Here is a 21,643-nt window from a genome sequence, read left to right on the forward strand (position 1 = left end):
TGGGGCGCTCAAGATGATTGGGTTAGAGTCTTGAGCTCTGGGTTAGAGTCCCAGAGTACCCTTGGTTAGAGTGTCAGAGTATTGGAGTTTGGTGTTGTAGAGGGGGAAGACATTTCCTCTACCCTCTCTGGGTTCATCTGGCTGGAGAATGAATTAAATTCACACGAGACAGACTAGCAAGACAAAATTAAACAAAGCTTTATAACATGTATACATGGGAGAGGTCAGGCAAGCTGAGCAACTCACCAAAATGGCTGAAACCCTCACCTTAAATATCATCTTCAGCTAATGACAAAGGAGGATGTTGGGGGTGGAGGGGGAGTCGGTTACAGGAGGTTACCAGAAACAGGAATAAGATTATTATGCAGATTTAAGTCCTTGCCTTTGGTATTGATTAAGAGTTTCTCGAGATAAAGTCATCCCCTTTCTTCTTCCTGGTACAGAGAAAGAGGGATATTTACAGATGGAGATTTCCTTTGCAGTGTAAATGTCTCTTAACAAAAGGCAAGCAAGTTCCACTCCTCAGAGCCTCCTTCCCTGTCCCAAATAATCCTCATGCCAAAGAGACATATCTTGGTGTGGCCAAGACCAGTCTCCCACAGTGTCTATTCATCTTTGTCTATGTCTGACAGTTTGATTTCTTAAAATTGACTCTTTGGAGACTGAGTTTCTTGGTGATGGTAACAAACTCTCTTAAGAAATTACCTTGTTTGTTGTGGCCACCTTGGGAAAGGCCCCCTAAAATGGAGATAACTGTAAATAGCTGGCGAGATAACCCAGTAAAATTTAAAATAATGTTGGCTACTTTGGGCTCCTTTTGAGCTTTCAAACTGAGAAACAAAGAAGTCTTTATAGAGTCAAGGGCTCCACTTTTCAACCTAGAGGTTCCAGGAGCTATAAACATTTACAGAGAACAGCAGAATCTTACCAAGCTTGTTTTGTGTTCTGAGGGCTTGGCTTGATAATTGTTAGGCTGTGGAGGGGTCTCAAAGCAGTCTGACAAAAATATGGTTGCACCCTGTGGGGACCTGGAAATGGCCACCCCAAGATATGTCTCTTTGGCATGAGGATTATTTGAGGCTAGTTACTTTGCACACAGGAAAGCAACTGAAAAGTAGAATTTACTTACCCTTTGTAAGAGACATTTACATTGTAAAGGAACTCTCCATCTGTAAAGACTCTTAATCAATGGGGAAGGCAAGGACTTAAATCTGCATTTGTTTATTGTGCTTCTCCGGTAACCTCCTGTAACTGACTTCCCTCCCCCTCCCAATGTTGGCATTTCTTTAAGGATTAAGCATCTTTCCTTAGGCTAGGAACTGATTGCTGTGCTCACCTGTGACCACCCAGCTTGAGACAATAGACTTGCCTCCTGCTACGCCCACCGAGATAGCAGACCCACTATCTGCTGTGTCCGTCAAGTGCTGTGCCGACAGGGCAATCTTGTGACTATTGTGGGAGGGACATTTCAATCATATGTGAAACATCCTGTTTGGGGGTATATAACCACTCTGTGCACTCCACTTCTTCGGTGCCCTTTCTTCCTTTGGGAAGAAAGGCCCCAGGCCATGGTTCTCATAAAGCTTTGTTTAATTTTCTCTTGCTATTCTGTCTCATGCGAATTTAATTCGTTCTCCGGCCAGATGAACCCAGAGAAGATAGAGGAAATGTCTTCCTCCCCTACAACCCCTTTGGCAGTCAGAGATAGTTGGACAGAAATGCGGGTTGCACTCTTGTTTGTGAATAAGGGTCCTGCCAAGCTCCTGTCAGCCTCAGGGGAATTACATTGGCCACTGGAAGAAAGCCTTGGCTGGACATTCATTGTAAGGGTCTTGATTTCAGGGATGCCTGAGATTTTCACGATCTGGTTCTAGCTGCAGCACAAATATACTTTTGACTGGCCATGCATAAATTCTGAAACAATGGGAAATGCTAATTTGATCCCCACCTGTAGCCCCTTAGGCTGTATTTTCCCAAACTGAGTGACTTTTAGCTACAAGCCCATGAAACAGGAAAAGGCGGTATTCTTATAACATCTCATGGCCACAATCAGAGAGCTCTTGCAATGACTGGTCTTAAGAATTTAATCAAACTTGGAATCTCAGCTTCCTCTCATGGTCTTACAGATGCTAATGAAAGCTCCACACAACCCCCACCCCAGGGTAAATTGGTCTACAGTTGATTTGTGCATTTGGAAAGAGAGTCTTTATTAAACCCTTTGTGCAGACTTTTTATAAAGGTGTGATGATATATTGTTTTGAAGTTTTAGAACATAAAAATCTTTTGATTCACCTCTTAAGCTAAAAATCTTCCTGACATAAAGAAGTAATTGGAAAAAATGTGCTGAAAAGGTGAGTCAACCTCTTTCCAGTTCTTTGGGGAACATGGAAAAAACTATCTTTGTCTTGCAAATCCCTTCAGGGTCAGAGGTATGGCCCTAGAAAGTGGGTTAAAGTTCACTTGTCCTTTTCTGATCCCAAAGCCTCCCCTCTTCCTCTCAAAATGCTTGTAGATATCAGGACATTAAAAACTGATAAGGCATATATGCCCACAGACTCCATCTTGGAGAAAACTTGAGTGGTTTCTCTGTGCCTTTGCAATGTAGTTGGACAGGTAGATCAATCTATAATGTCATTTGAGTTGGGAATGGATTAGAGTCTTTGAACTTTTAATAACATCCTGTGATTTTCAGTTGTGACAGGTTCTAGAGATTATAGTCTGATCCAAGCTTTCAAAAAATGGGCTTCAAAAACAATGCAAACATGGTTAGATATATCTCTGTTTTCTTCTTTTTTTCACAGCAGTGAGAATAGCCTCTTTGACACGAAACTGTGACCAAATTCAAAACCACAGATTCACTAGTTAGAGGGACCTTTGTCTTAGCTCTGAAAGAACTGGTTCAATTTGGGATTTGTCTCACTCACTGATGGATAGAGTGAGATACTGAGCCCTGGGGAGGGATCATTTCCTCTCCTTTTCTGACAAATGAAAAAGCCTTGTGTCCCTGTAGAATCACTCTCTCTAGCTGGTTTCCAGTGAGGAAGGAGTCTGCCCACTCCAGAACGAGACATGAGAGCCAGATTTGGAAGGAGATAATGTGGTGGGGCTGCTCTCTGTGGGCGTGTTGGTGCTAAATGAGTTCAGGTGTTAGATATTCATTCTTGTTAATGTGGCAATTATTCTATTTAGAAAGATATAATTGCACATAGAAATGCAAATAAAGTGGGGATTCATTAACTAATAAGCAATTATAATTGTGCTAAATGTTTTTGATCCTAGCCCAGGAGGTATCTAAGCTAATTCCCCGGTAATAGAGACCACAAATGCCTCCAGAGGAGACGTCACTCTGAAAATTATAGCCACTGCTGAATCTATGCATATAATATATATTATATATTTTTATCAACACCTTCACTCTTGAAAACATTTGCAAAGGGCTCATCTGTGGCAACCATGGAAACAGAAGCAAATTAAGATATGAATCTAGTCCTTCCCTCCTCCCACCCCCCATCCCATGCTCCCATCCTAAGATAGGTTGTCACAGGTTTGAAAAGAGAATCATTAGCAATTAATAAAAAATTGCCTTCATTAGTTTCACCGCTTTGACGCTGACACACATACACGGGATTTATGGACCCAAATATTCATTCCAATATAAAGTATGTATTTACGAGTAAGAATTACAATGATGCTTATATGGGAGAATATGGCAGTGTGGAAGAGGGAAGAGAATAGAAATCGATACCACAAAGAGCTGGGTTCAAATCCTAATCCTGCCTCTTACTAATTGAATGATCTTGGGAAATTTGCTTAACTTCTCCAAACTTCATTTTTCTTAACGAAAATTGAAAATAGTAACATCTGTTTCGTCGGATTGATATGGAGATCTTATGCACTAATGAAGATATGTGTGTACTTTGTGTATATAATTAAGATAAACATATTAAAATTAAATGAATTTAATTATTTAAATAATTAAATATAATTCAATGTAAATCTTACTCTTTAATTAGATATTCAATAAATGAATTGTCTAAGAAAGTTACTGTGTGAAATGTTGATGAATACGTGGAAGATTGTGGTGAGGAAGTTATACTAGTTTCTTCGTCTCAACATCTTACTGAATTTAGCAAGAGTTCTTGGAATCTGGGCTACAAATGACATACAAGGTTGTGGTGCGGACAGTTCTCCAGACTGTGGCTGGGTTATGGAGTCTAGTTATGGTCAAGAGATCTGATTTCTAGCCTGCTACCCACTAGATGTGTGATTTTGAATATTCCTTTCACCTTTTTGCTTTTAGTATCTTTATTTATAAAGTCAGGAATTTATGTTAGATGTCCTTTAAGATGTTTTCCAGCTCTAACATTATGTGTTTTTACGAAGTGGAAATGCTGAGTGCAGAGTTAAATATGCTAAAATCTTCACATTCAATTTGGCTATCTTTCAACTCGTAAGCATTCTTTTGTATGAAAGTCAAATGCTAATCTTTCCATTATTCCATAAAATCTTACTTTCTTCTTCCTTCAGTAGTGTGCCGACCTGGTATCTTTCAAATTCTACAGTTCTCCCTTTTTCAGAAAAGGGAAATGTCTGGATCTCCTGCATGCACAGTTCCATCACACATGACAACAAGTTTTGATACCAGCCGGCCAAGGGAAGTTGGGGAACAGGGCTCCATTTTCTGGGGAACTCAACTGATGTACCTGTAGTAGTTGGAGTTTTTCTCATCAAAACTAGAATGTCCCCTAAGACATCTAATCTCTCTTAAGAGGGGGCAGAATAGAGTTAGAGCAGCATATATTTCTGTGCTGTAACAGATAATATGAGAAGAGCTGAGACCAGTGTACACCAAAATCCTTTGCTTCAGAGTGCACAGCAAGGTGGGGTGAAGTTAGCAAAGCAAGACTTAGACCTGAGAGAAATTTACAAGGTTTTAAATTGAATTTATGACCTAAATGTGCCTATGTTCAAAGACCTTAGTAAAATGGTGCTTTAAAGTGAACTTTGTGAAAAGTGAAGATCCTTTTGGAAAACATCCCAGAAGGTGGAATTGGTATTAAAGACAATTGGGTAAATCCATGTAGATTTCAAAGTTGTTAAGGAGACTTTCAGAGATATACTTATGTCTCACATGCATGGGGTGGTCTCCTAAATTCTTTGTTTGCGGGGAAGGTTCTGAATTTTTGTGGTAAATATCTTCCATTCTCCCTTGGGACTCTATCATTTTACTCCCTCGCTCATTGACATCTTAATTTTATTCCCACTAAATCAGCCTATATATATGCTTAGAACTTCCGTATAATTAAAAAATCTCTAATTTTGGTCCTGTTGATTGATTGGGCTACTATTCTGTTTCTTCTTTATTTCACCAAGTTATTTGCCCCCAATACCTGACTATCTACTCACTCTTTATTTCTTACAATTGGCTTTCTGTACTTGTCTTAGTCCATTTGGGCTGGTATGACAAAAGTACCATATACTGGGTGATTTAAACAAGAAACTTTTATTTCTCACTGTTCTAGAGGCTGGGAAGTCTAAGGCCAAGGCGCCAGCAGATTTGGTATCTGGTGAGTGCTTTCCTCCCGGTTTGCAGATGGCTGTCTTCTTACTGTATCTTCACATGGCAGAGAGCAGAGAGAGAGGTCTAGTGTCTCCTCTACTTATTATAAGGGCATTAATCTCCTCATGAGGGCTCCACCCTCATGACGTAATCTAACTCTAATTACCTCCCAAAGGTACCATGTCCAAATAACATCACATTGGGGTTTAAGATTTCATCCTATGAATTTTGCAGAGACACAAACATTCAGCCCATTACACCTGCTTTCTATGGAACTCATTCCCTTGAAGGTCACCAGTGATCTCATAATGGTTAGTTCAGAAAGCCTTTCTCTTTTTCATAACAGCCTTATTGAGGTATAACTGACATGCAGTAAACTGAACATATTTAAATTGTACAGTTTGATGAATACTGACATATGTATACAGCCATGAAACCACCACCGCAATCAAATTAATGATCATAACCATCAGTCCCAAGAGTTTTCTTGTGCCCCTTTGTAATTCTCCTTTCTGTACCTTCCCAACCTCTATCTCCCTTTCCCAGGAAACTACTGATGTGCTTTCTGTCACTATCAATTATTTGTCTTTTCCAGAATTGCTAGAATTTTATGTAAATGGACAATGTGTACTGTTATTTTGTCTGGCTTCTCTCACTCAGCATAATTATTTTGAGATAAATTTATGTCATTCCTTATATCAATGGTCACTCCTGTTTACTGCTGAGTAGTATTTGATTGGGTGGATATATCACAGTTTGTTTTTCCAATTTATACAGATGCAGTTGCCAAAAAGGTGGAACATATATAATTAACTGAAAGATGCATGGAACATCAACAACAAAAAGCCCAGAAATAAATGCTACTATATCTAAGAATCTAATATGTGATTAAAAAAGATGGCATAAGTCAATGAATTACATGAATTTAAACAAATTAGTTTTGAGTCACTGAACAGAAATTTGTAGCAAAAAATATAATTAGACCCCTTCTTCCTTGGTACAGCATGAGTAATCAAGCAGAGCAGTGACATTAAGTTTATAAAGTTTATTTTATTAAATAGATTGGGATGTGATCTTCTTTTAGGAACATTCTTTGGCAGTGATATGCAGGATAGATTAGAAATAGGAATGGCTGGAATATGGAAGCCAAAGATGGAGTCTGTGGTAGCAGTAGGAGCATGAGCTAACAAGAACAAAGACCATGAAGATGGAGAGGAAAAGGAACCTATGGGAGAGATTTCAAAATGTCAAAGGAAGGAAAAACAGGGCATCATATCTCCTTAACCACAATTCAGTTAAGGCAATCTCTTAATTTTTTTCCAGACTTGTCTTCACGTGCCATTCTCATGATTTTTGTTGGAAGAAAACTGAACTAGGAGACTAGAGTTCTACCTTTAGATCTGGTTCAATCACCAACTTTCTGTGTGACCTTAGGCAAGTTGTGAAAACTTCTGGAATGTCTGCTTTCTCTCTTGTAGTATAAACGGGCTACAGCAGGTAAAGCCTAAGCTTCTTCCAGATCCAAATTTCTTAGATGATAAGAATTTATTATCTTGAATTTCCTTTCTAGTTGGGCCTAAGACAACAGACCAACTAGCTAGAAATTAAAAGAATAAGTGAATTGTGTGGACTAATGACTCACACAGGGCCCCGGTGAAGTAGTTAACTATAATCTAGATTAGAAATCCTCTCTGCACACTGCTTTCTCTTAATGATGAAGGGAGCTGTGCACAAAGGAACAGGATTGTAGGGTGGTAATTTGCTTCTGCTTTGCTGGGTCAAACGCACTCAAGAGTGTAGGTGTTTGTAATCAGAACACACAAAGTTCAGGGAAGGAAGAAGCCTAGAATTTGGTTACTTTTGACAAATTACAGGTCAATAGGGACTGCCTGTTAAGATGACCCAGAAGAAAATCCAACCTTTTAATTAATCTCCTGTGTTCCTCTGGCCCATGCCAGCATCATAGATAATACCAGAGGATGCCTCTAGCGACTCATTATAACTCTTGCTCCCACTGATTACTTTCTGGTCTCTAAGTGCTTCTTTGCGGTAAGAATAGTAGTTAACAAAGGGAGTTGCATTCCCCAGCAGACCTTATTAAAACTGTTGTGCTTATGCGGTGATTAACTTATGTAAATTAATTAAAGTGGCCAATGAACCAAGCTGTGCACACAGAATATATCCAGGAGGCACAGAATCACAAAGTCTAGTCGTACTCAGGAGAACACTGTTTAGCATTTACGGTGAATTCTGGGAGAAAAATGGAAAAGGAACTCTGAGAATTGTTGCTTTGATTTCAGAAATACTAAACATGAAATGACAGATGATTAGAAGATCTTTGTAGAATTTGTACACGTTGTTTTAGAATGGACTACTGGAACAAAACTAAAAATGCCTTGCCATTGGGGAAGGCTGGTCAGTTCAAGAGGCTGTACTCCAGCTACCACTCTACACCTGGTACACATCCTATTTGCAGTCAGCAAACATCACCAGCTCCCTTATTGTGCCACTTGTTGTATCTCAGGGGCAGATTAATCTTACTCTGCTGTGTAGAACAGATTGGAGAGGAGAGTGAGCTAGCCTAAGATTTCAAATCTAAGTGAATGATAGAAACATTACATAAATTGAAAGGAAGGGAGGCAGGTTTTGTGTGAAAAAGATAAGTTAGATTTCGGCCTGTTTAATAATGTGTCTTGAGTAAAGAGAATTGAATTTTTCTGTTAGGAGGTTGTTTCCTTCGTGATCCTAACTCACTAGGAATGCCAGAGTTTAGGGTCATTATGGCACTTTTATGTGAATTAAAATTACTCGTAAGATGGTCACAATCTACTGATTTTTGTGAGATAAAGCTGCTTTAAATTTGCTGGAAAATTGTAATGGAGATACAAATCTACAGGTCTGTGATGTGAGTAGTTCTCCTGAGGTTGGGCAGTGCACACTTACATGATTGTATGTAGAGCTATGTCAGGTTAGTTATTTAAAAAGAAGTGGTTCACCTAATTCCCCAAAGCTTTGTCCTTGGAATGACTACCAGAGATACACGTATTGCTGAGAGATAAGGAGCAGGAGGTAAAGGTCTGGAACCTTATGGGATACCTATGAAAAGGGAGAAAAGTCAGGGAAGAAGAACGAAAAGAGTAATCTGAGAAGTTTTAGGAGAATTAGGCTTGGGCACGCTCATGAAAATTTTCAGCATTGTTTCCTCATAATCATAAGATGGAAAGCATTCCCTCTTGTTCTGTTTTTTGGAAGAGTTTGTGCAGGATTGGGGTTAATTCTTTAAGCATTCAGTACAATTCACCAGTGAAACTATCTGGGTCTGGGCTTTTCTTTCTGGGATATTTTTTTGATTACTAATTTGATCTTTTACTTGTTATAGATCTATTCAGATTTTCTATTTCTTCTTAAGTCAGTTTTGTTAGTTTATGTCTTCCTGGGAATTTTCCCATTTCATATAGGTTATCTAATTTGCTGGCATATAATTGTTTCTCTAATTCACTTTTATTTTTGTAAGCTTGGTAGTAATGCTCCTGTTCTCAATTTTAATAATGTTCGTGTCCTCTCTTTTTTTCTTGGTCAATCTAGCTAAATGATTGTCACTTTTGTTGATCACTTCAAAGAACCAACTTTTGGTTTCATTTGGTTTTCTCTACTTTTTTATAGTCTCTATTTCATTTATTTCCACTCTGATCTTTATTATTTCCTTCCTTATGTTTGTTTTGAGTTTAGTTGTCTCTTCTCTTTCTAGTTTCTTATGGTGGAAAGTTAGGTCATTGATTTGAGATATTCTTCCTTTTTATAATATAGGTATTTACAGCTATAAATTTCTCTCTAAATCTCACTTTAGCTGCATCTCATATTTTTTTTTTTAAGATTGGCACCTGAGCTAACATCTGTTGCCAATCTTATTTTTTCTCTTCTTTTCCCCAAAGCCCCACAGTACATAGTTGTATATTCTAGCTCTAGGTCCTTCTAGTTGTACTCATAAATTTTGTTGTGGGATTTTATTGTGTTTTTGTTTTCATTTGTCTCAATTATTTTCTAATTTTCCCTTGTGATTTCTTCTTTGATTCATTTATTTGAGTGTGTTGTTTAATCTCCACATATTTGTGAATTCCCCAAATTTCCTTCTTTTATTGATTCCTAATTTCATTCCATTGTGGTAGGAGAATATTGTTTGTGTGATTTCAAACCTTTTAAATTTATTAATTTTTATTTGGTTCTTTTGTAATAATTCTATCTCTTTATTGATATTCTTTATTTGCTGAAGCATAATTCTTATACTTATACTTTCTTATACTTTCCTTTAGTTCTTTATACATAGTTTTCTTTAGTTCTTTGAAGAAATAGCTGATGTAAGGTCTTTGTCTAGTAGGTCCAATATGTAGTCACCTCAAGCTCTCCTTTTCTCCTTTGACTTTTCTTTTCTTCTGTATGGACCACAACTTCTTATTTCCTTGCACGCATTATCATTTTTTAAAATTGAAAACAGGACATTTTATCTAATATAATATGGTGACACTGGAAATCAGATCACCCATCCCCTTGAGGTTTGCTCCTGTTGTTGTTTTCATTGTATTTGCTCTCAGCTTGTTTAGTGACTTTCCTGAACTAATTTGTAAGGTCTGCATTTTTTGTCATATGTGGTCACTGGGATTGATTAACTTAGAGGTTAGCTGATGATTGGACAGAGATTTCCTTAAATGCCTGGAGCCAGTAGGCCTCCTACACTTTGCCAGTGGGCTTTGCGTGGGTGTTTAGGCAATATTTCAAGATTTGGCCAGGCAGTTTACAACTCTGTGTTAACTTTCACGTCTTGCTTTCACAGGGCTTCAAGGTCAGCCCTAGGTGAAAGAGTAGGGCTTTCTTAGATCTTTCCTGGTCTTTCAAGTGGCCCTTGGCATGCATACAGGCTTCTCTGTGCCCATGCATGGAAGTCTAGAGTCCCAGGAATATGTTGGAGCTTTTCAGCGCCCCCTATGGACATCACATTCCTCAGTTTTTCCTTTAACTATTTTGGTCAGCTTATTGTTTGTTCTACTGTTATCACGTTCTCAGGCAGTGGCAAAGTTAAACAATTGGTGCTGATTGCTTTCAATAAATGCTGCCGAGGAAAAGGTTGTCTGCAATGAGCAAGATCTAAGTCAGCTCAAATAAACACAAATCCTACCAATGGAGGTTTCCAGGGATGTGCCAGACGGGTCAAATAATGACAATCCTCTGAGAATGTGTTTTTGGAGAGTTCCTAACCAGTTTCAGCTTCTCCAGTGGCTGCTAGGCTGCTGTTTTTCACCATGTAGTGAGGCTGCTGGTTTTCAAAGCTATTGCACAATTAGGGATAAAGTGATGAGAGCAGGGCAAGTTAAAATGCCCACAGAAAATTACTTTCTGCTCTTATCAAAATTCAGCAAGTATTCTTGAATAAATGCTTCTTGGACTGTTGCAAGCCTTAGGTTAACCTCTAGTATTCAGAAAAAGTTGGTTTTAACAATTTTTTTTTGCCAATGTTCTTATTGCTTTTATGGAGAAGTGACTTTTTGGAAGTCTTTGCTCTGCCATTCCCACCAATCTCACTCATGCTGTTCTGTTGTGCCTCAATCAACCTGAGTCACAGAGGTTGGATCTCTTCATTTCCAACAAAAAAATCCAACTAGAGTAATAACTCTTTTTTTTTTTTTTTTAAAGATTTTACTTTTTCCTTTTTCTCCCCAAAGCCCCCCGGTACATAGTTGTGTATTCTTCGTTGTGGGTTCTTCTAGTTGTGGCATGTGGGACGCTGCCTCAGCGTGGTCTGATGAGCAGTGCCATGTCCGCGCCCAGGATTCGAACTAACGAAACACTGGGCTGCCTGCAGCAGAGCGCACGAACTTAACCACTCAGCCACGGGGCCAGCCCCAATAACTCATTTTTAATAGACTTTATAAAAGTTTATTTGAAAAATCTGAAGAATTCATTGACAAGGTCACATTGCATGTATGTTGCTTTTTGCAATCTGGGGAACTGCACTATTATTTCCCCCCCCTTTTTTTTTTTTCCTTATTTATCTCCCACCTCATCTCCACACACCCCTCCCTGTATTAATAAGCACATTCTTTCCCCTTTGAAACCTGTATGGTATTATTTTCTTTTCTAATCACTACCTTAAATGTTGAATTGTCTTAGGAAGAATTCAAATGGATTAGAATTTTATCTATTATAAACATTATATTTAAGTCTTAGATGAGATGCATATAGATCATTTCACAAAGTCTCTTCAATCTGTACAATGGCATGTTGGCTGGCTTCTTTTCATGGAATCAACATCTTTCATTTTTCCCTCTCCCCAGCTTTCATTTTTCCTTCCCTCCACACTTGAATTTATTTTTCTCCATTCACAAATATGAGAATTTTTTTGTAACTTGGAGAGAAGAGAGAAAATTTTGCTGAGTAAAGGGGCCAAGGTGAGGAGAAGAGTGGAGAGGGAAGACAAAGCATCTGTTCTCCTGTAGTCTTCTTGTACTGATTTTGAACTCCCTCCTTAGGGGCAGGAGTTTAGAGACAGAAGCTGGTTGAAATATACTCAAAGGGAACATAGTGAGATGTACAGTATGTTCACACTCTTTTCCAGCATATATAGAACATTCTCAAAAATTGAGCGTGTACTAGGTGAAAAGGAAGTCTCTATAATGGAGACATTTCAGGTCCTTTCTCTTTATGGTCATAAGCAAGAAGGGATGGCCACTGTCACTACTGCCCATTACAGTCCTCCAAGAGTAGACGTGCAGAAGTATCCTCTAGTGTGTGTAGTTTGGACTGTGTCTAGCAGGGTAATGATGGAATAGCTTTGGATATTCAATACTGAGTGCCCTTGTTGCTGGTTGAGTGAATGTGTGGTGCTGGCGCTGAGTAGTGATGACATTTGATTGCTTGATTACAGCATCCCCTGTGGTGTGTTTGAGCATTGTTTACGGCTGTGTAGCATGGAATCCCCACTACCTACCTCTTCTGTAGAGTCTATGAGGTCCTTAATATCGCTTAATGTACTCTTTTTCTGCTTAAACTAGCTGGAGTGAATTTTATTGAATTGCATCTGAAAATTTGACTGATTAAAGGGACACCTTGGTAAAGCATATTGCTTGATAAAGATAAGATAATAAAAAGAGTATGGTAGTGTTTCAGAAAGAAGCAACCAAATCAATGCAACAAAATATAAAACTCAGGAAGAGACCTAGTTCATAGATAACTTTTTATATGATAAAGGTGGAACCACAAATCTATGGGGGAAAGATAGATGATTTTAGTAGATAGTGCGGGGAAAACTGTCTTGCTCTATGAAGAAAAATAAAGTTACATATATAGATGCAAATTTCAGATGAATTAAAACGTAAATGGAAAAGGAAAACCTATAAAGATAGTAAAATACAATGTGGGAAAAATGCATTTGTGTCCTTGGGGTGGGGGAATGATTTCTAAGTCAATATCCCTGAAACTCAAATCATAAGGTGAAAAAAAGTGATAACTTTGACTTTATGAAAATGAAGGATTACCGTTTAAAAAAAGGACACCATAGACAAACATTAACAGACTAGGGGTATACTGGAAGGAGGTATTTGTGATGTTGAACACATCTAGGGATCAACATATGCGGAACTCCTGCAATTTACTGAGCAAAAGACTGGAGAGCTAATTTAAAAATGGGCAAATCATTTGAATATGTAATATCAGAAAGGAAAACATGAATGGCTCAATTTCACTATTAATCAAAGTAACATAAATTAAAATAAGACTCCACACTCAGCATATTGGTAAAGTTTAGTCAGTGTTACAAATTTTACAATACCAATTGTTAAGGATTTGGAGAGACTTGAATGTTCATGCACTAAAGATATGTTCATTGCTGTGACAGCAGGACTTAGAGGCAGCCTATGAGTCCGTCACAAAGAGATTGTATAAGTAAATGTGGAGGAGGCACAGGCTAAAATACTGCGCAGTAGTTAGAAACTTTGAATCAGTAACATAAGACGTTTTAAGGTGCCTATAGCTATATACTAGTTGGTTTCAGGAAGAAGCTACTTGAACACTTAATGAGCTTATTTGTAGAACCATATTCCCTTCATGTTTCCTTTCATGATTCAGTTGTTAGAAATTTCAGAGCTCAAAGTAATCACAGTAGCTATATTAGTCCTTCCACTAAATGAATCTGTGCCCATTTGTCTTTGATTTTTCCATCCTAATTTTACAGCCATATTGGAATTCAGTATTTTTTTGGAAGCTATTTGGGGTCATAAATATAAATAAAAGGTCCCTGTTAGACCTAAACAATCATCTTACCGTTATTAAGGAAACTGTCAGTAAAAAAAGAGAAAAGATTAGGGAAGAAACAAATTTCTCCTGACCTGGAAGACTGTTAAGAAAGGAAAGGAAATGAATTAAGCAACCATCTTAGGATGATAGTGAAATATTTCATTCCATGGAAGTATATGTTTAAACAATCCCTTGCCTAAATGAAGAACATCTTTTGGTAACAAAAGGCTTTCCAAGAAGGCAGTTATTTCCACTGGGTAGCCTTCCCATCCGTATAGAAGTTGACTAGGATGAGGAATTTGAACAAAAAGAAAGGGTATGAAATCTGTTCAAGATGGGAGAGGCTCCCAACACTGTCTTCGGCTCCGTAGGGAAAAAAGATTTCCCATCAGTTCCCATGTAGTCCACTAGGAGGCGGTGGTGCCCATCAAAACTTCACTGTATAGACTTTGAATTGCCTCAAATCTTGTTTATTCTTCTTTTTCAATTATAATCACAAGAAAATCTGTATAAAGCAATAAAAGGCAGAGGGAGAATGGTTAGCAGCATCTGCGTTAGTAGCAGAGGGGACAGTCTCAGGCTACAGAATGAGGATAGGTACCATCCAAAAGGGATCATCTCCAAATGCAGCTTTTGGGTCTTTCTTGACCCAGTTTCTTTTGGTTACAGAAACATGTAACTGAGATTTTCTTTCCTTATTTGTTCTAGAGACCACCTTGGATGCAAGGAGTTGAATTCTGATGAATATGTTTACACAAAAATTTTTGTGCCTTAAAAAAACCCATCTCTCATCTACCACAGTTGCTAAGATTTCATGATCATTATTTTTAATGTTAGCATGTCACCATATCACACGTGGTAAGTTCAGCATACTTTTATGTGAATACATCACTTTAATTTGAATGATGAAACAGTCTCTCATCAATTTTGTGACTCCTTCTGACACCCTAGGGAGGAAAGCAAGCTTCTTGAATGATTAAATTTGCACAGTGTGGTGACCTCTGAAAGAAAGACACGTTCCCTTTAAGACTACTTCACAGAACAAAGCAGAGTCGAAGTCACTATTAAGCAGCCTCACAACTGTAGTCACTCTTCTACAGTTCACGGATTCTGGCTGTGATGTCATTGACAAAAGAAGAAAATGCAAAGCAGGTGGTCTTGAATCAGCTTCCTGGTGAGCATCATACTTACAGCTGAGGCCTGAGACCAGCTGCATTTTGGCCATGGCTTTACAGAGCGCTCTGGAAGCGGTGTGGCTGGGCCTCCTCCTCAGCTTTCTCTGGAAGGGTGAGTAGACTCCTTCATCATCTGGTCTTGGAAAAGCATGTGCCATTGTTTTAAAATTTGGACTCATGTTTTTTTTTTAAAAAACAAAAAAGTCAGATTTATTAATACTCACTGTACCTAAGGGGCGATCAGTAAGCCAAATAGCAGCATAAAAATCACAGCCTTCTTTATTTGTTCACTGCAGTTGCAGAGAGCAAGGACCAAGTACTTCAGCCTTCCACTGTGGTATCTTCGGAGGGAGCTGTGGCAGAAATCTCCTGTAATCACTCTATATCCAATGCTTACAGTTTCTTCTGGTACCTTCATCTCCCAGGATGTGCACCAAGACTCCTTGTTAGGGGCTCAAGCCCTTCTCAGCAGGGACGCTACAACATGACATACGAGCGATTCTCCTCATCACTGCTCATCCTCCATGTGCAGGTGGCAGACGCTGCCACTTACTACTGTGCTCTGCAGGACACAGAGGCAGGGAACCCATGAAGAGCTGAACAGAAACAGGGAGAGATCACAACGTTTCCAGGAGGTGGAAAAAGGATAAGCAATAGCTGCTTTCTCCCCTGATGCAGTGTTCTTCAAGCTTTCCCATTTGGCACTGCCATCAGAAAAAAATTGAGTCCAGACACACTATCTATTAGCAAATGTGCACAGGAACATATGTTTTTAGGGAGTGATTCAATGATGGTGCTATAAATCCATATTAAATAGTCTTGATGACTGAAACACTTTTGACCCATTTCTTTTGAGAGCTGATTAGATTGTTTTTTATTTTCCTCATAAAACAAATGATGATGAACTTATGATAGGAGTAAGAGGCATGTCAATTCTGCCATTTTATTCTTGCTCTCTGTGCTTGCATCTTAAATATTATCTGCTAGCTTCAGTCTCTTTGCAGGAACATTTTCAAGGTGTGCCCATTTTGAAAAGAGTAGTTTAGTTAATATTGGATAATATAATAAGAAGCTGAAAGAGAATGAGTAAGCGAGTGGCTATTACCAACAGCCCTGAGTTTGGAACCTCAATCCTTCCCTCAGGATACTTTGCATATAATCTAACATGCAGACCCAGTGAGGACACCAGTGTCAATCAGTATATGAAATATTAGTAAAACTCAATCTCATTCCTAATTTTTAAACTGAAAACAAATACGAATGGAAATTGTAATATATTCTTCCCACATCCTTATTAACTTATCTTGGTCTTCCCGCCCAGATGTGTCCCTCCCACTTTAGAGACCAATGCCCTAGGGTAGACCAGTGGTTCCTAAACCTGTTTATCAGAAGTATCTGGAATTTTGGGAAAAAAATTGATTTTTTTTTTTTGTTGTTGCTATATTCCAGATCAACTGAATCAGAGTTTGCAAGGGTGTGGCCCAGAAGTCTGTATTTCCTATTTAGTTCTCTCTGGTGATTCTGCTGCTCAGCCAAGTTTGACCTGGGAATCCCAGACTCTGGACCCCAGATCTAAGGCTTTAACCACTATTCTCTACCACCTTTCAGTTAGAAATATAGTGCTAGGGAAGGGTTTCAGGAAGTGATCCCCACATGCCAGTACTTGCTATGCAGTAGGTTTTCAGTAGGTATTTGCATATGGAAGAAAAAGTGAGGGGCAGTTACTGACCGCAGAAGAAAAGAGCATTCTAGTAATATTAAATATCATAAAGCTGTACCATCATGTCTTAAATAGCTTGGGTCTGAACTCAAATTTTTAAGAGCGTCCAAATATCTCTATTGGATATAAATATAAATTGGTATATGTTTGTACCACTTCTTTAGGCATATTCTGGTCTGGATTGTTGCTTTTTAAAAGTGTGTTAGTCTTATCTTTTTAACCAAATGAAATGTTTGAGAAGAGGGGCCATGTGTGCTTCCTCTTTAAGAGTCCTGCCCAACGCTATGTGTACTATTGTTGCTCAATAAATAATGAATAAGTATGTGGCTCTCTCACTGCCTTGGCAAGCAATAAAAGAGAGAAAATTCCCTTTGGTCATACTAGGAAGTTCTTTTCAGTTCACCGAGGAGTATGTGTGTGGTGTGTTGAAAACCCTACCTTTTACCTTGGTGTTTTGACTCTATTGTTTGAAATGTCAACAGCTAGACTTCCTACCATATTTTTTTCTAGATCACATATAGAACACTAAAGGCATCATTACCCAAAGGGGAAAGTGGAAAAAGAATAAAATAAAAGAAGAGGAAAATGCAGTTGATGGGAGAGGAATTAGAAATAAGAGAGCGGAAGTGATAGCTCCCCCTTAAAGGTAGGTTGAAGCTCTCAATGCAGTGGTGACAAGGAGAAAAGAATCCACAGCAGAGTAAAATTCCTTGTACTCTCAAATCCTGGGAGTTGGTATGTATACAAAGATTGCCATCCCTTTTTTTCATTTACTTCCTGTAAAAACAAAACAAAATAAAAAATTCCTAGGTGAAAAAGCTGTTGTAGGGATCCTGAGAATAAACATGGAGGGCAGAGCTGGAGAGATTACCTGACAGGCCAGTGCAGGTGGCATGGAGCTGTCCGAGGTCTCTCTCTGGATTGGTCTGCTCTGTCAGCTGCTGGTTGTGTCTACACTGATACTGCTCTGGGGGCAGCATCTAGGGTCACCCAGGCTCTTCAAATGTCTGAGGAACTCCTCAGGAGGATATCTGCATCTGCCATTGGCTCCACTGAGGGATCTAAGACCCCAACTCACTCTCAGGTCAGGGCTTATCTTGCTTTGCTCCTGTGGGCCCTGCCTTCTCTAACTTCACTGCTTTTCTTTGGGGGGGCATGGAACTCACCTGGGGTACCCTTCTGCACCTTCTGAAGGTTAGGGCACTACAGAGAATGAGTGGGGATTGGGATGCTGAGCTACTTTCATTTTCTTCCAAGGGTTGGTGTTATGGGTTGAATCGGGACCCCCTGAAAAAGTTATGTTGAATTCATAGCCCCAAGTACCTCAGAATGTGATCTTAGTTGGCAACAGGGTCTAGAGGTAGTGAAATTAAAATGAAGTCATTGGAATGGGCCTTAATCCAATATGACTGATGTCCTTAGAAAAAGGGGGCATTTGGACATAGAGACAGACAAGTATAGAAGGAAGACAGTGTGGAAAGACACAGGGAAAAGAGGACCTTGTGACTGGAGTGATGTATAGATAAGGCTAGGAACCAAGGATAGCGTGAAAACACCAGAAGCTCAAAGAAGCAAGGAAGGATTCTCTTTTAGAGCTGTCAGAGAGAGCATGGCCCTGCTGACAACTTAATTTCAGACTTCTAGCTTCCAGAACTGTAAGACAATAACTTTCTGTTGTAAGCCACCCAGTTTTTGGTGCTCCGATCTCCTTGCTTCAGAAATATCTAGACCAGAGATGGATATCAATTTCCATGTTAAAGAATATGGGACTCCAGGGGATATAGAGAGTTCTTCTGAGAACTCCCTGACCACTCTCCACTTTGCTCCATTGACAGCAGTGGGACATAAAGGGAAAGTGGCAAAGGAAGGTGTTTTGAAATATTTTGAACTCTAGGATTCAAGTAGCTTTATAGTTCATAAGGAGTTGTAAGAGGAAAGAGCATAACTGCAAACCATGTCCTTGAAGCTCTGTTGACTGTTTGGATTTCGGAAAACGAAATGACCAATTGGGACCAGGCCATTAAGGAAACACTGCAGCAGCACTGTGGTAGGCCCAGGTCCCAAGAATAAATCCTTCAGGGCTTTGTAATGTTACATAGAAAAAAGACAACAAAGCCAACAAATCTAAATAGTAGTACCCTCTGCTCAGAAACTCTCCCATATTGTAAATCCAACAAAAATTTTCTGCTTTCTTTTCTGCCAGCACACCCCATGACCTGTTGGGTGATTAAGTAGATTACTCTCTAACCCTTAAGACCTGTTGGCATTCTCTCCTATATGACTTGTATCAGTTCATTTATTTTTCTGCCTGAAATGCCCTCTCCTTCCCCTTTAGGTTATAGAAAATATGTATATTGGTATCTGCCCCCTGTTCCTGGCACAGAGCTCTTAAAACCCTTGTAATTTCCTAAGTGATAAGAGCACTAGGAGCATCTTTTGTTCTAAGGTTTGGTCTTTGACTCTGGCTCCTGACAAAGAGCTCCTAAATTCCTTGGAATTTCCTGGGTGACAGCTGTGTCTTTTGTTCTAATAAGGTGACTTCTGGTGAGCTCCTGGATTGGGGCTGGTCAACAGAAAGATGAAGCCATGATTAGAAGCTTGGAACCTTCAGCCCCACCCCCCATTCTCCAGAGACGGGAGAGGGGCTGGAAATGGAGTTAATGACTGATAATGCCTACATGATGAAGCTTTCAGAAAAATCCCAAAAGTATGGGGTCCAGAGAGTTTCAGGGCTGGTGAACAGGTGGAGGAGCTGGGAGAGTGGTGCACCAGGAGCCGGCATGGAAGCCCCACTGTCCCTCCCCACAGACTTTGCCCTATGCATCTCTTCCACCTGGCTGTTCATCTACATCCTTTTCACATATTTTTATAATCAACTGGTAAACAGTAAGTAGACTGCTTCCCTGATTTCTCTAAGCCACTCTAGAAAATTAATCGAACCCAATGAGGAATTGTGGGAACCTCCGATTTATAGCTGATTCATCAGAACTGGTGTTCTTTTCAGGTAGATAGAGTCAGGATTGAGTTAAATTATAGGGCACCCAGCTGGTGTCACAGAATTGCCTGGTGTGAGAAAAGCCCCCACACATCTGGTATCAGAAGGGTTGTGAGTGTGGTAGTAGTGTGAGAGTAAAAGAGAAACAGGAGGAGGACTGAGGTTTTTCCTTCTCATTCCTCATATTCAGAGTCTAGCTCAAACCCTGTACTGCCTGTGCTGAGGGCTCTCTACTGTAGTACAATGATCTCCAAGGATTTGATTCTATCAGTAAAATCTGTTACTCTTCCAATATATGCATATTTATATGCTTATAGATTATGGTCATGTATGTGACAAACAAAAATAGAAATTAGAATAAACAAAAATAGGTTAAGATGAATACATATATTAATTCTCATGGTTTTCTTCTTGCACTCAAGAGGAACATCTTGGGAAGCACATCTCTGTCCCTACTTACAGGATGAACTAGAATAATTCTGTCTTTTATTAATTGGTAAATTCCTTAAGCTTTGTGAGATCCTTTCTTCTCTCATTTGGATGGAATATCCCTAATGATTTCTCCATTGCTGCAATTACAGCACATTTTACTTTAGTTTGTTAATGGTTTATCTCCTGAATAAGTGTCCCATCTACCAAAACAGATGGTAAGTTTTCGAGGGCAAGGACTATGTCTTGTTCTTCTGCTAATGACTCAATGCAAATGGTGTCTTGCGTTTAACAGGTATTCAACAGTAATTTGTGAGGACCACCGACTTGCAAGGTTTTCTCCTGGAATAATCAGGATGCCAGGGCAGCTCCTGAGTGAACCCTTGAAGAGGTCAGGACCTCTGCAAAGGCAGTTCATTCATCATGAATGAAGGGAAACAGCTCTTATTCCATTGCCTGGCATCCAGCATGTAAAATGGCTTCTCGTTACATGGATTGCTGCTAGCTCTGTGCACTTATTTAAAGTTTCAATCATTTGAAAAATATTTATTGAATACCTATGATTTGCCAGTCACATGATTTTCCCCTTTGCTCCTGTCTCATTAAAACAAAGTTACAAAACAAACAAAACAAAAAACTCAGCCTCAGAGCTTCTCTATAAAATAGACAGACACAAACTAAAAAGAAATATGGCATAAATCTCAGGAGGTAAAGTTCTCAAAGGGAAACTAAACCATCTGTCCATGAGCTTCTTAGATCTCCTTACAGCATCACCAAGGGAATTACCAGCATTTTCTTCAAACCGGGTCCCTGCTGTTCCCACACTGTCCATCCAAACTTTGGGCAGCTGTGAATTAATAAGCAATTATCTTCATATTGAGGCAGCACCTGTGTTCCTGTGGCTTCTACACTTTTTGGAACATAGAAGTGTTCACATGTTTCCTTTACAAATTTTGGACCACATCTGATATTTGCACTGAGTAGTTTCTTTCCATATTAAACATTTATGTTTTCTTAACCATTTATTATATTTATACTGCAATTTTGATTCCCCTCTCTACTGTGCACTTCGAACAGTTTCCAGTTGGCTTATATTTCTCTAAAAATATACTTTTAGAACTTAACAATACACCTCAGATGTAGCCTGACCTATTAGTAAACAACAAGGCAACAATGAGGAAACTGGGTCTGGGTGAGAGGGAAGGTATTAGACCCGGAGAAACTGGAAAATCTCTTCAGTCCACAGAGATATGGAGGTCATTGACTTATGGTCTCTTCTGTTGGAGGTAGGAGAGCAGAAGGTTAAATCATGGATTTCCCTTTTTTCTTTTAAGAGTCTCCTAATTTATGCAGAAGAAGTATGATTGTCTTGGCTGGGCTGTATTCTTTGTCAAATTTTAATATGAAAAGCATTGATTTTCTTCCTTACTCCAACGACTTTATTTTGGGCTGATTTTTCTCTGATATTTCTAAAATGAATG

The 21,643-nt window shown here is 39.1% G+C and overlaps 1 long non-coding RNA gene across 1 annotated transcript in view; it reads left to right on the forward strand.

Moving 5' to 3' along the window:
• LOC103567348 (uncharacterized) overlaps nt 1-17,060 on the forward strand; it is a 35,185-nt gene extending 18,125 nt beyond the window's left edge. Inside the window, exons 4-6 of the long non-coding RNA XR_011541656.1 lie at nt 14,552-14,701; nt 14,795-15,130; nt 15,315-17,060. This is a non-coding gene — a long non-coding RNA (uncharacterized lncRNA). The remainder of the gene's footprint in view (nt 1-14,551; nt 14,702-14,794; nt 15,131-15,314) is intronic.
• Nucleotides 17,061-21,643: the final 4,583 nt, after the last annotated feature.

This window comes from Equus przewalskii, chromosome 1, assembly GCF_037783145.1.
Source record: "Equus przewalskii isolate Varuska chromosome 1, EquPr2, whole genome shotgun sequence".
NCBI lineage: Eukaryota > Metazoa > Chordata > Mammalia > Perissodactyla > Equidae > Equus > Equus przewalskii.